General features: G+C 40.6%; 1 protein-coding gene across 1 annotated transcript in view; it reads right to left on the bottom strand.

Annotated features, from left to right (window-relative positions):
* Positions 1-11310, bottom strand: part of alpl (alkaline phosphatase, biomineralization associated) — a 149674-nt gene extending 138364 nt beyond the window's left edge. Inside the window, exon 1 of the mRNA XM_039755708.1 lies at positions 11153-11310. The gene's annotated coding sequence lies outside the window, so the exon portion shown is untranslated. The remainder of the gene's footprint in view (positions 1-11152) is intronic.
* Positions 11311-13705: the final 2395 nt, after the last annotated feature.

Below are 13705 nucleotides of genomic sequence, written 5' to 3' on the forward strand. Positions count from 1 at the left end.
AAAAAAAAATTGAAATGTAATGATGTCATTTAATTGAACTGCTCTGGGCATCTCTCTCCTAGAAGGTTTCATTTTGCTGATGTGCTCACCTCGCTTGTGTATTAGCGGTGGGAGGAAAAGTGAAAGGAATACCGTTTTGTCAATGTGCTCGTCTCGCTTCTGTATTACCGGCTAAGTGAGTGACTCTTTCTTCAGAGGCTTCATTTTGCCGACATGCTGGCCTCGCTTATATATCCCCGGAGGTGGAGCCCTTACCCCGACTCCACCTCTCACTTCCGGGCCGGACAGACAGACGCACACACTTCCACTCATAATCATTTATATATAAGATACTGCACTGCTGTATTCATGCGAGTTTTCTTCTCATTCTGCAGTTTCCTCCTAACACTCTGACTCAGAAATGAAACTAACAGTGGATGTGTGCCTTTGTGATGGACTGACCACCAGTTAATGATTTGCATCTTCAGATAAACGCTCACCTAGTAAATTCTTAGGATCCCTATACTAATACTGGGTAGGGCCTCCTTTTGCGCTTCATGGCATGGATTCCACAAATTTCCTTTGAGATTCTGGTCCATGCTGACATGATTGAATCACCAAATATCTGCAGATTTTTCAGCTGAACATTCATGCTGGGACTCTCCCACTCTACACATCTCAAAGTTGTTCTGTTAGATTCAGATCTAGTGACTGGAAAGGCCACTGAAGAACACTGCACTCCTTGTCATGTTCATGAAACCCGTTGTTTTGTGACATGGAGCATTATCATGCTCAAAGTAGCCACCAGAAGATGGGTAAAGTGTGCCCATGAATGAATTCACATGGTCAGCAACAATACTCAAATAGGCCATGGCATTCAAGTAATGAGTAGCAGGCCCAAAGTGTGCCAAGAAAACATTCCATTCACCATTACACGACCCCCACCAGCCTGGACTGTTAACACAAGGCATGGATTCATGCTCTTTACACCAAATTTTGATCCAGTGATCTGGATGTATCTCCAGAAATCGAGATTTATTAGACCAGGTTATGTTTTACAGTCTTTAACTGTCCAGTTTTGGTGAGCCTGTGCTCACTGCAGCCTCTATTTTCTGTTCTTAGCTGACAACAATGGAACCCGATGTTGTCTTCTGCTGTTGTAGCCTCAAGGCTCAACATGTTGTGCATCCTGAGACGCTTTTCTGCTCACCACAGTTGTACTGAGTGGTTACCTGAGTTCCGTAGCCTTTTTGTAAGTATGAACCAGACTGGCCATTCTCCTCTGATCTCTGCCATCAACAAGGCATTTCTGTCCACAGAACTGCTGCTCACTGGATGTTTTTTTTTTTTTTGTCTTCTGCACAATTCAGAGTAAACTCTGGAGGCTTTTGTGTGTGAAAATCTCAGGAGATCAGCAGTTACAGGAATACACAAACCAGTCCATCTGGCACCAGCCATAACTGAGATCACATTTTTCCACATTCTGATGATTGATGTGAACATTAACTGAACCTTTCGACCTGTATTTGCAGTATCATATGCATTGTGCTGCTGCCACCTGATTGGCTGATTCGATAACTGTATAGATAAGCAGGTGTATAGGTGTTCCTAATACTTTTCCCATTAAATGTACAATATATTAATTAATCACACACCCCTAACGTCATTTCTAAAAAACATTTTGTAAAAGAAAATATTTGCAAGAAGAATCACACTCCAACTAGGAGAACAGATTGAACAAATGAGTCTAGAAAGATTTTTGACAATTGTGTCTAATTGTATGTGAAGTAATGAGTCTCATATACAGTAAACCTGACATGGCCACATGTTTGTAAGGGTGCACGTGGTGGCTTTAACATTGGAATTACCAGAGCCTACGAAAAAACTTGTAGATCGGTCCCACCTTAAATCACTTCTCACCTCTCCGTCAGCATCTTTTGTCCTTTAAATGTGTTGATAAGCAGCAAGCAGAAAGCAGTCTGCTATCACATCCCCCACCGGAGCACAGTTTTCTCAGCTCAAGTCTGTTTACCAGCGTGTCAGTTGTTTGGAGTTGTATAGAGTGAGAAGTCAAACAAAATCACACCTTTTATAAATACTATATCGTTATTTGGAACACATGCATTTCATGTGTGTTCCGTGTCTACAGCAATCTATGTACAGTAAACACATCATTAAAAAAGAAATGTTTTTCATGTTTTAGTAATAATTGACAAAATGTAGACATGAAGTTTATAATGTGTGTAGCCTGAAGTCCAAATATCAAAGAAAACTTTCACAAAAGATACAAGTATAACAGAACAAGTGCACTTTTATTCAAAAATATAACTGCAGAAAAACAACACACGTTAGGGTGCGACATTGACACACATTTACTATGACTGCTTCGGTGGCACAACGGTATCAACTGTTGACTGGTAATCAAAACTTCACGGGTTCGATCCCTGACTTTGAGAAGTGAGCTGCTTTTATTCTTACCATTTTGGAATAAAAACATATATTTGATTTCAGTCTGTAACAGCCGGTGTAAATGTATACTTGTAAAGGTTAGCCTTGTTTTTTTTTTTTATTATTCAGTTTCATTCTCTCAGTCGTCAGATAAGGACATGCTATAGCTCTGCACTCGATCTGGTGAGGTGAGAAAAGCACATCAATACAGGTTAGGATTAATTAATAGCCATTGTTGTACTACAAGTAACAGCTCGTGTCTACTAAATCTACCTACCATTGCCAGTCTAGGGTGGGTGCCATTATCCTGCTGGTTAATGGATGTTGTGGGTGTGCTGGCTGCACAAGCATTGAGAAAACTGTTTGCACTTCACCTTCATTCTTTTCTGCTTTACCCTCCTCCACAGCCTCTACACCTCTTCAAAAAATGTAACAGATCCAATACAAGGTCTCTCCAACCAATCAAAATACACTGAAAATGGCCAACAACTTACAGGTCATTCTTTACACATCTGTGCACTACATTTTCCTTCTGTTCCTTTGCTTCAACTAGCACCACTCACATACCAAGATGGCAAAGGGAAAGAAACAAGCTGGACCATTCCTGACTGCTCATTGGTGCAGAATAGAGGTGGGGCAAATGTCATGTTTCAAATGCTCAATTTATGATTGGTCCAAAATCCAAGGGGTTGGAGCATCCATCAATCTGATGAAGCATACCGAACATCTTAGGGTCAGTTTATACTTCACGCTCAGAACGTATACAGACACGCATCAAGGCTGCCACACGTTCCCAGCATTCATTTGACACGTCCTCTGAGCACGTCCTCAAAAATGAATGCGACGCGTGCATGAGTTGCAGTACCAGAAAAAGGTCAGGGGCCGCAGCGTGATAAAGTCAGGGTCTCTGTTTACTATCTACATGTGACAGAAAGCCGCTCTGTGCATTGTACAGGATTGATGCTCCTGCTTTGATGTTTGATGAATGTGGTGAAACAAAACGCTGACATACAAATGCATTCTGGTGCTTTTATTTTCAAGTGTCGTATATTCCCCATCGTAATGACACAATACATTTTAAAGGTCTCACATACCATCTTTTTTTTTTTTTTTTTTTTGCACCTTCACAACAGCATCAGGATGTACAGCGGCATATTTGAGGCACAGACAAAAAAAAGTTAGGTGCACAGTGAAAAACTCTATTTTGTGATTAAAGTGGACATTTTGGCTTTAATCTCAAAATGTCCACTTTAATCTCATAGTTTATTTTATCATTGAAGAAGACCGTTGTAAATGTCACCTTAAAACCAACCCAATTGTTAATCGCTACACGCTTCTCTTGCATTGACAGCAGCAGCAGGCAGCAATCACTACACAGAAGACATTACATTTATGATATTCCAGCTCTCTGCACATTTGGAATCCTTAGATTTCTACTTGATATCACTTTCATGATGAAATGCATTAAAGTATGTTTGTTACATTTTACAGATAAGTCTTTTAACTTCATTTAAAAAATAAATACTGTTAATAATTACACATGTTGTGGCGGCAGGATGGTACAGCAGTAACGCTGTTGCCTTGGAGGGAGTCACATCCCTTGTGTTCCCTGCCTGGAGTTTTCCTGCTGGGTTTCCACAGTGGACTCCGGTTTCCTTCCAAAGACATGAAGGTTTGGTGATTTGATGATGATAAAATGACACTAGTGTGTGTGTGTGTGTGTGTGTGCTTGTGTTCACCTTGTGATGAGCTGATGCCCCATCCAGGGATTGTTTCTGTCTCATGCCCAATGCTTGCTGGAATGGACCCATCCCTGGAATGATGGATGTAAATCATTAAACATCCTCTTCAGAGATATTGTGGCAAGGTGCCCTCGGAGTTTAATGAATGTTTCAAGCAATTCACAACACAGCAAAGCCGAACCTGTTCTCACCGTGATGATATCTCGCACTGCCACCTGGTGGAATCTTCCAGATTTATGTAAAGTACGCGTGCAAGTATAAATAGTACAATGCTTGCGTAACAGTAGCGACCACAGGCGCACACGTCGTGTCACATGAAGTATAAACCTGGCCTTATACTGCTCTCCAGATGTCTTCCATTCTTGCACTATGTAGACTGGGTTAGGTTATGTAATATGTATGAATATGACACAAATGTTCATTCCTAATACTTTAACATTCATTTGCTACAATTGTATTGTGTTTGTTAGCACTTTTCAGCATCTTATGATGGTGCAAATAAAACTAAAGTGTAATAAATATAAACCTTTTTTGAATATAAACCATCACAAGCTAATTTGTCTCTGTGACCCACTGCAGTAAACATGGGCCAGCACCCTGATGTGACACCGTATTGAGGCCATGTTGTGATAATTCAGTCTGTTTAAAGGGCAAATGAAGGAACAACATTTCATTCTGGTGACTTAAGATTCCACAATCTGTTAAATGTGTACCAAAATATGTGACTAAATATTGCAAAGCAATAAAATATGAAGAAACACATAACACTATGGCAATAATCCTTTACTTTCTAAAGTTTTTTTCAGGTGAATGCCAGCTTACATTTTGAATTGAAACATTTTCAACAAGTTTTCCATTTTAAGCAGAGCAGATGGATTGACACATTCAGGGTCTTTCAGTTATGTGAAGGAGACTTGTGGGTTCTTGAACCCATGACTTAGTGTCAGCTTCTCCAGATCTTTTAATTATCTGTGTGCTCTTCAGAATATTTCCTCATGTCCAATGTTACTTATGTTGTCTGAGATGCCCCTGCTTTACCTAGCCATCTTGAAAGCTCACTTAGTTTACAGTTTGTATAGCAGTTCAGATAATAATCAGCAAATAATTATAAACATACACAGAAACAGAAAGAAACTAAGCAGAGACTTCACTAGAGGTGACTTCAGAGTCATCCTTGGCCGATGTCACCTTACATGACTTCTAGTTGGAGGGAATGTCAAACTCGTTGATCGTTGTTTCTGTCCTTGTCGCCTAATGATGTCAGATTACACGATGAATCCTCGCAGGCTTTGTCAGATTAGATGACCGCATTTTGACTTTCCAACACAGTTTCACATTTCCAAATGATAGTGAGCTGCTCTCTTTTTCTGACAGCCAATAACATGCTACTTGACAGAACTGGTTCCCATGCAAAGGTTTTACAGGTATGGTGAGTTCAGCCGCAATCTTAGCTTTTTTCCCATTTTGTTCTGGTACATATAACACACAGCATCAGACAGAGGAGTCTCTCTTCTGTTTCTTAGGTCCGTTCCTTATTCCTCGTCACTGCATTACTGTATATGCATTCTACTTCTGGGTGAGCGCTCTATTGGTTCTCAGCTCTCATGCACACACAGAGTCCACCCCTATGACTAAAGACAAAATCAGACCTGTTTGAGTTTGTACAGCTGAGTCACAGACTAGTTAGATTGAGTTGCGGGGCATTTAAAACTACACAAATGGTGGTCTCGGGACCACCTCACTTGAATTATGTACTCTGTGACTAAAAATCACTGGAAAAATTAAGTAATACTCTTACCTCCCTGCTATATGGTTGTGAGACATGGATGCTATCCAGTGACCTGAGATGAAGACTGCACTCCTTCGGTACTGTGTCTCTTCAGTGAATCCTTGGGTGCTGCTGGTTGACCTTGTGTTAAAATGGCACTTGCTCATGGACTCCCAAATGAGGCGCATTACCTACACTGTGAGGGAGCATCAGTGACGGCACTACAGCCATGTGACGCTCACAGGACCCTGATTGTTGAGAACCCAAGCGGTTGGGCCAGGCCAAGGGGATGTCCACATAACATCTGACTGCAGCAGATAGATGGTCATTTCCTGTAGGGTGGGGTTGGACCGCGTGTCTACCTGAATGGGTGCTGACCAGGATCCCGAGCTGTTTTATTATGTAGTGAGTGCGGCAAAGTGCTGTACCAGTGCATGCTCCCCAACCTGACCTGACCTGTGAGTCTTGTGCACCTTAGAGCTAGTTTATCTGGAGCTTTGTGCTCCTGTTAGTGTTTTCTTTGGCAAACATGGTTGGGCTGAAAGGTCAGACAAACAATGGTTCACAGCCACCCTCATGATGGTACAATTTAAAAAACATTGTACCCTGCCTGGCATTGGGTTGTAAGGATGCACTTCTGGAGCCAGTCCTAGGGGGACATTTGCCACTGAGCACTTCGTGGTCAGGTAGCTCACATAACCTGGTCAGGGTCAGTCCAGAAACAGCAATGTAGAGCCATCTTATGGGCTAACCACCTGTAAGAAGAAGTGGGAGGATTGAGTGCAATGCCAGTTTTGTACCAAGTATAAGTGGGAAAGACCTAGAAATACCAGACCCTGGCAATGGAGACTGGCTTTTGTAGGAGTCTATTGCTAATGACAGGGAAGTCTGGGCTGACTTGCTTGGTCTCCTACCACCACAACCTTCGTCAGGAAAAGCAGTGGTTTCAGAATGACGAGATGAGAAGTTATATAATGCAACAGGGCCTTGAAATAAGAGCTCAAAGACTGATCACTTGTCTTCAACAACAATCCTATTGTCACCCAGAACTTTGTCTCCATGTCTCTTACACATTCACCTTTTCCAGTATCAGAAGACTCTGTCCATACCCGACTATTCCCTAATGCCTAATTTGTTAGTTTATATCTTAAAACTTTCTTCTAGCAATGTTCCCATTCGTACAGAGTACAGCAACCACCAAATCACAATCACATCTTATGCACAGAAGCAGTCATATCCCTATTGCCAATCCATTATGTCATTTGTTATCTTATAAACTTATAGTACTTCCTGTTTCATTTCAAACATTTATACAATTAATTGTGACATAGTGTTTAAGAGTAACAGTTTGAATGCCCCCCTCAAAATTATATTAATGAGCTCATATTTTGGATAAATGCAACTGCTGAATAAATAAATGTACCTTTAGATGGTCTCTTCAATACCTGGCTGTACAAAGCAACAAGAAAAATGCCATTTAAGTAGCATGTGGGATTTTATACACCAATTTTTAAAATAAAAAATGGAGGTAAGAAAACGTGTACCCTTCCACAGATAATATTGTAGGGTAACTAACCATCTTTTAAATGGTGTTCAGACTAAGTAAGTAAAGGTTTATTCACAACCTAACCTGGATTTGCACAGGCCGAAATAAAGTTTGTGGACTGTGGTGATCAGTGCTGTTCCTCAGTAAGGACTGTACCCTAATGCTGAATACACATGACGGGCAATAGTTCAATTACTATTATTAATAATAATTTAGAGATCTCTCTGTTATAAAAAAAAAATCCTGCAACGAGGCATGATCTTTTGAAGAGAGACAGAGACGCTTTCACGTCCCACGAGACAGTCAAGTCACATCGTACTTACAACCTTTGGAAGCAAGTCCCATGATACACATACAGAGCAGGTTAGAGATAAGGGAAGTAGGAAAATTCAAAAGTCTCACAAAAATGAGAGTAAAGATCGCATTAGCGCAAACAAACAGAAAATATTACTCAGTGATATAACGAAACAGCGAAAAGAGATTGAATAGTGTTTGAGGATGTCTGGGGGTGAAGAGAGACAAGGCAATGAGACAAAAGGACAGCTGTTGTACGCCACATGAAATGCAGATCACACAGCACGGCAGCAGCACCAAGTGCATTCAGCCCCCCTCTTCACAATGGTGTGTAGCGCTGGCGGGGAGGAAGGGGTTGACAAGCGAAGCAAGCAGGGCGCAAAGCCCCCTATTAATCTATATAACAAATTGGGCAGAGTGGTGGCTCAGACTAGGGATCTGAGCCAGCAATTGGAAGGCTGCCGGTTTGAATCCCGTAAATGCCACAAGTGACTCTACTCAGTAAGGCCCTTACCCTGCAATTGCCTCATCCTGGGTATGACATTAACCTGCATCCAGCCCCAGGTCCTCCAACTTACAGGGAAAACTTGGGGGTTGGTGGCAGGATTGGCACTCAAATTGAAATCTTTATTGTCATTGTAGCAATGAGACATTGTACAACGAAATTTAGGTGCAACTTTCCAATGCAAAAATAAAATAAAAACAAAACGCAATTACTCAAGTTAAAAGTAAAATTTTCCAGACACCGTAATAGGAAATTAAAAAAAAAAAACTTCACACTGCTTCAGTGTGATGCTGAGGTGTCACCCACTGCACTTGGGCCCCAATTCAGGTGGTTTGGTGTGTGGTGGGTGCAGCAACGCTCTTTCAGCGCATGCTTCCTTCCTCTATATAACAAAGACAAAATCCATAATGTGGCTACAACCAATGATTTAAATACATATGCAAGAAAGAATTTTCACTATACACTGTACAAAACAAAAAGAAAAAAGCAGGATAAATAGATATCTAGACAGACAATAGATATGCTAAGGCATGGCAGTAGTACTAGGGTGTTGTATCATGTTAGAGAAGTCAAGCAAAATTACACCTTTTATTGACTAACTAAAAAGATTACACTATGCAAGCTTTTGGGGCAACTGGGGCTCTTTTTACATCTTGCTTGAAGAAGGGGCCTGAGTTATCTTGAAAGCTTCCATATTGTAATCTTTTTAGTCAGTCAATAAAAGGTGTCATTTTGCTTCACATCTCACTAAGGCATGGCACAAATACAAAAAATTATTCTAATTAACAAGCAGGACGCCGTTAGAAAGCCTAGATGTGTACATGAATCATTAACAAAATAAATTCTCATTGACACCTTGAAACGGGAAGAAACTCTTAATACTGACAACCAAAGACGAAACTTCCCAGTGTATCCCGTTGCCTTTGATGATCTTGTTATTACCACACGCGAACTGCGCGCTGACGCGGAGCATTAAGAACAGAAATGCGCAACCCCGGTCATCTCGGGGACGCGCACAAACTGAGCGGGAACAAACATTCTCCCCACAAACCCAACCCCCCACCAAAACTATTCTGTGAATCACAATGAGCCCCCGACGACAGATGTTACGCATTAAGTAACAACCGTTCGTTTGGCCTTTTTTTTTTAAATGTTGATGTAAACAGCACAGCTAACAAAATGTGACCTGCCACCTTTGAATATTAAGGAGTGCCAATCCGGAATGTTAAAGAAGTGGTGTGAGTGCCGGGTTTTAAAGTAACTTCACTACAACGCATAGCTTACTGAACAGCACTGCATTTCAAACTGTTTTTAAATGACTGCGTGATGCTAAAAAAGAAACAACAATCAATACATTAAGTAAAAATTAGCAAGACAAAATAACTCATCGGTTTATATAATGGACATGAGTGTATACACGAGCGGATGCGCTGTCTCCATGGCACCCTCACTTTCATTGATCCGCCGGGGACAGCACCAGTACCGTCATCTAAGAGACTGGAAAAAGTAAACGGTGTGCAATGTCAGTGGTGGTCACTTCTTTCTTTCTTTCTTTCTTTCTTTCTTTCTTTCTTTCTTTCTTCATTCATTTTTCGCTTGTTTAATTACGCGTCTACTTTCTGAAGTATCTGTTTCATTGCTTATTTTGTGCGCTAAACTTTTTCTAGTATTTCTATCAGTACAGTCTAACTACGCACGGGTGTTTTGTCCTTGCACGTTTCCTTTTTATCGCGTGTCTGCACGCTGCAGTGTGTGCTCATTGTTTTGTAGCAAGAGCTGGAATTAATTTCTTAAAGAGCGCACGAATTATGCTAATCTAGCAGAGATAAGAATATTTAAAAAAATATTATGCACAGGAAGACTGCTTAGTTTATATTCTGCATAATGATGCCGATGTTTATTTGCATCACACGAGCTAATAAATTAAGCACGCAGTCATGACACTCTTGTGACTATTATTAGCATTTATAATAACCCATTACCTTTACAAGTTCATGCAAACACTCAAAATGGATGATTGTGTGATTTAATCAAATTTGCGCTTTTAAGGCATCGCCGGGTACTTTTTAACGAGGTGGCTCTGTTTTAAGTTTATCGGTTTATTTTCTGAACACGATAGCCGACAGACAGGGTCCAGTCATGCACGGTAGTTCATCAATTATAAATGACTTACTTCACGCACAGTATATATAAGTTAAGTGAACAGTTAGTTTTACTCTGTCTCATAAATGATAATGGAGTCAATAAACAACACATGTAAATGGTACTTCTAGCATTATTATAATTAATAATAACATTAGCGTGTCGCGCCAATCATTTCCTTACTGGACACGGAAATCCGTTCCCCTTTTGCTTCGTGGTTTTATTTCTGCATCCCTGCAAAGCTGCCAGGACTGCAGTTCAAACGATTGTGCTTCTTTTTCAGTGCCTTGCACATTATTCGCTCGGACTAAAGGCTCTACGAGATTCAGTACTTTCACTCTCCCACTTTCGCGCAAAATTCGTCTAATGTATCCTGATGCATTACTTAGCTTGCAGTTTTTGCATTTCAAATTCCGGGTGTTTACATTTTACAGATCATTATTTAGTTGTGATTAACAGAAACCTTCTCGGGCTAATGAATGATTAACTTCGTACCACATTTCACGGACTTGTGCACTTAATAATGGTATCTGTCTAAGAACGCGGCTCATCATCATAATACCTATAACGGTTTTGTAAGTGGACCGCTTACTGGCCAGTGAAACGTGTCAGTTTCTATAAGGAGAAACAATGCGACCTAAAGGATGTCTAACGAGATATGTATCGCTGGTTACTCAAATGTACAAAGCGACTTTGCACTGAAAGCATCACTGGAAGCAAAGACTTACCTGAGCACTTGGTCCTGGGTGCGAACAAAGTCTTCGGTATGTATAAAAAAAGCTTCGAGCTCAGTAGAAGGGCCGCCGGGCAATGAGGCGAGTGACTGACTAAACCCCCCTCCTCAACTCCTTTACCCGCTGCAGAAAACGATGGATGTGTGAGTCAAGCGACAGGAAAGCTCAACGTGCACGCTAGTTATGAAGCCAACCTCCTGCCAGTTTGATGGAACTTTTCCGCCACCTGGAGGCGAGCTTAACGAAGCTTGAATTTTTTTTTAAAGATACGAGGAGGGGTTGGTGTTGGGGGTTGTGGTTGTTGCTGGGTGTCTACACCCTGTGACACCTTCATCGGGGGGCGTGTTTTTACGTATACCCGTGGGAACATTTAATCACGATTTAATGCAGTAACATTTTATATAGGAGCTCTGTGAGGTCAACGCAAGAGTAAACGTAGTTCCAAATTTTTAGAAGCAGAGTACACGCAGGTGAAGTGAGTTTCACAAACAGATTTAATGTCTAGCGATTTGGTCTCCTTTTTAGTAAAAGGTTCTGCAGCTGCAGCTGCATGCCATGTTCAGTGAGCAGGTGTTTCTGTAGCTGGGCTGTGGGAGTATAGTTGTGTGTTTGCTACATGATACACAAATGCGCTTTCTGTGAACTGTTCAGACATTGTATGCCGTGCTGACCAGGAAGGATCTCTATGTTAATTAATGTTGACTTCTTTTTATTTTTTATTGCGTCTTCTATTTTTCTATTCTTCATTTCGTAAAGCACTTTGAGCTACATTTTTTTTCTTGTATGAATATGTGCTAATATAAATAAATGTTGTTGTTGTTGTTGTTGTTCTAATTTCACCTCTTTACTTTTTTTGACCACTCAATGCCATGCAGACAAAATAGAGGAATAATATCTTAACTCAAACAGATGTACAGCATGTTTTTGTTTCATAATTTGCTAAAAAGAGAAATAAAGGTTGGTTTCCCTGTTGATGGACTGAAACTCTGTGGTTATTTTAAAATAAAGGACTCTCAAAAGCAAATGTTTAGATTTACAGGTTATTTCTAGAACAGCAGAATACTGTCCACTCTGGTGAAGAAAAGCGACTGAATGAAGTTAGCATAACTGTCTGCTCCATTGACATATAAGGTCATGTGGAGTGTATTAACAAAAAGTATAATAAGACAAGAAAGACAAATAAAGTAATGAATTAGGACGTTACTAAGTGACTGAACCTCTGTATTGGAAAATGGATAATTTCTGCTGAAATTGAGTAGCTTTTAAAAAGGGTGAATTTGTGAGTATAGCTGTTATTCAGCTCTACAGAACTTGAGAGTAATGCAGAGAGTAGCAAAGACCGTAATGTTAGAAAGATAATACAGTATAGAGGATTTAAAACTTGTATTAGTGTACTCTCCATCCAAATTAAAATGGAACATATTGTCTTAGCTAGCTTTAGATTATGAAAGAGATAAGCCATTGACAAAGATGCCACAAAAAGTTGTGGGGCAGCCAAGCATCTGTGTGATGTGCTGGAAAAAGAAACCCTGTTCATGGAGGCCCCACCTTGCAACTTCCAGGACATAAAGAATCTGTTGTTAATATCTTGGCGCCAGATGCCACAGGACACCTTTAGAGATCGTGTGGCGTCCATACCTAAGTGGGACAGAGCTGCTATGGCAGCATTGGGGGGACCCCCACACAATATTCGGTAGGTGGTTTTAGTATTGTGGCTGATCAGTGTACTTGGAGCACAGGAAAGTCAATGAAAGGAGCATGAGATGTTAAGATGCCTCTCTCCTTTGAAGAGGGAGCCACAAGTGTGTCATGAGGGACAAAGTGGGACATAAAAGGTTTAAACGGATGCAAGAGTCCTTCCTGCTACCCGTCACATAGCCCCAGGGGAATTTCTATATAAATCTTGGAAAGAAGAAAGGCAGGTCACCAATCTTTGGGCAGAATTCTCCTTGAGACTCTGCTGCTGATATCCCAGAAGTCACATCTTTGTATCTGAGGAGTCCCACTGTACTAATTGAGGACCAGAAATTAGGAGACCAGCATGCTCGGTTTTAAAACTTGAATCCGTAATATTGAATCTTGGTTTGTAGTCATCATGTAAATAATACCACAAAGATTAATGTGGCAAACAGTGCATAGATGAAGGCTTCCCACTGTTAGTTCTTGGGCCCCACATTTTCCTCTCCAGTCACCCAGCTCTGCTTTATCTAACGTTCTCTCGTGTTTATTTCCTTGGTCATTTTTCCTCTTCTCTCTTTTGCAGTGCAAAATATGAAATCAAAATTACAATGAGCTTAATTTCCCCTGGTGTACTGAGGCACTGGAGATCTCTTTAATCTCTTGTTCTATTTTCTTGTTTTTAATTTCTTTTACTTAGAAGTTTAATTAAGTAACTGCAGTTAAATATATTTTAATTAAATGTCATTTAATAACGCAGGTGCAAATTGCAATGAAGGCCCTAAAGGAACAGCATAATCAGTTCTCATTAGTAAACAACTGTTTTATTTCTAAATATTAAAAAGTCTGGGCTGTGTTGAGGTGCAGCTT

The sequence above is a fragment of the Polypterus senegalus genome, chromosome 6 (genome assembly GCF_016835505.1).
Source record: "Polypterus senegalus isolate Bchr_013 chromosome 6, ASM1683550v1, whole genome shotgun sequence".
Lineage (NCBI taxonomy): Eukaryota > Metazoa > Chordata > Cladistia > Polypteriformes > Polypteridae > Polypterus > Polypterus senegalus.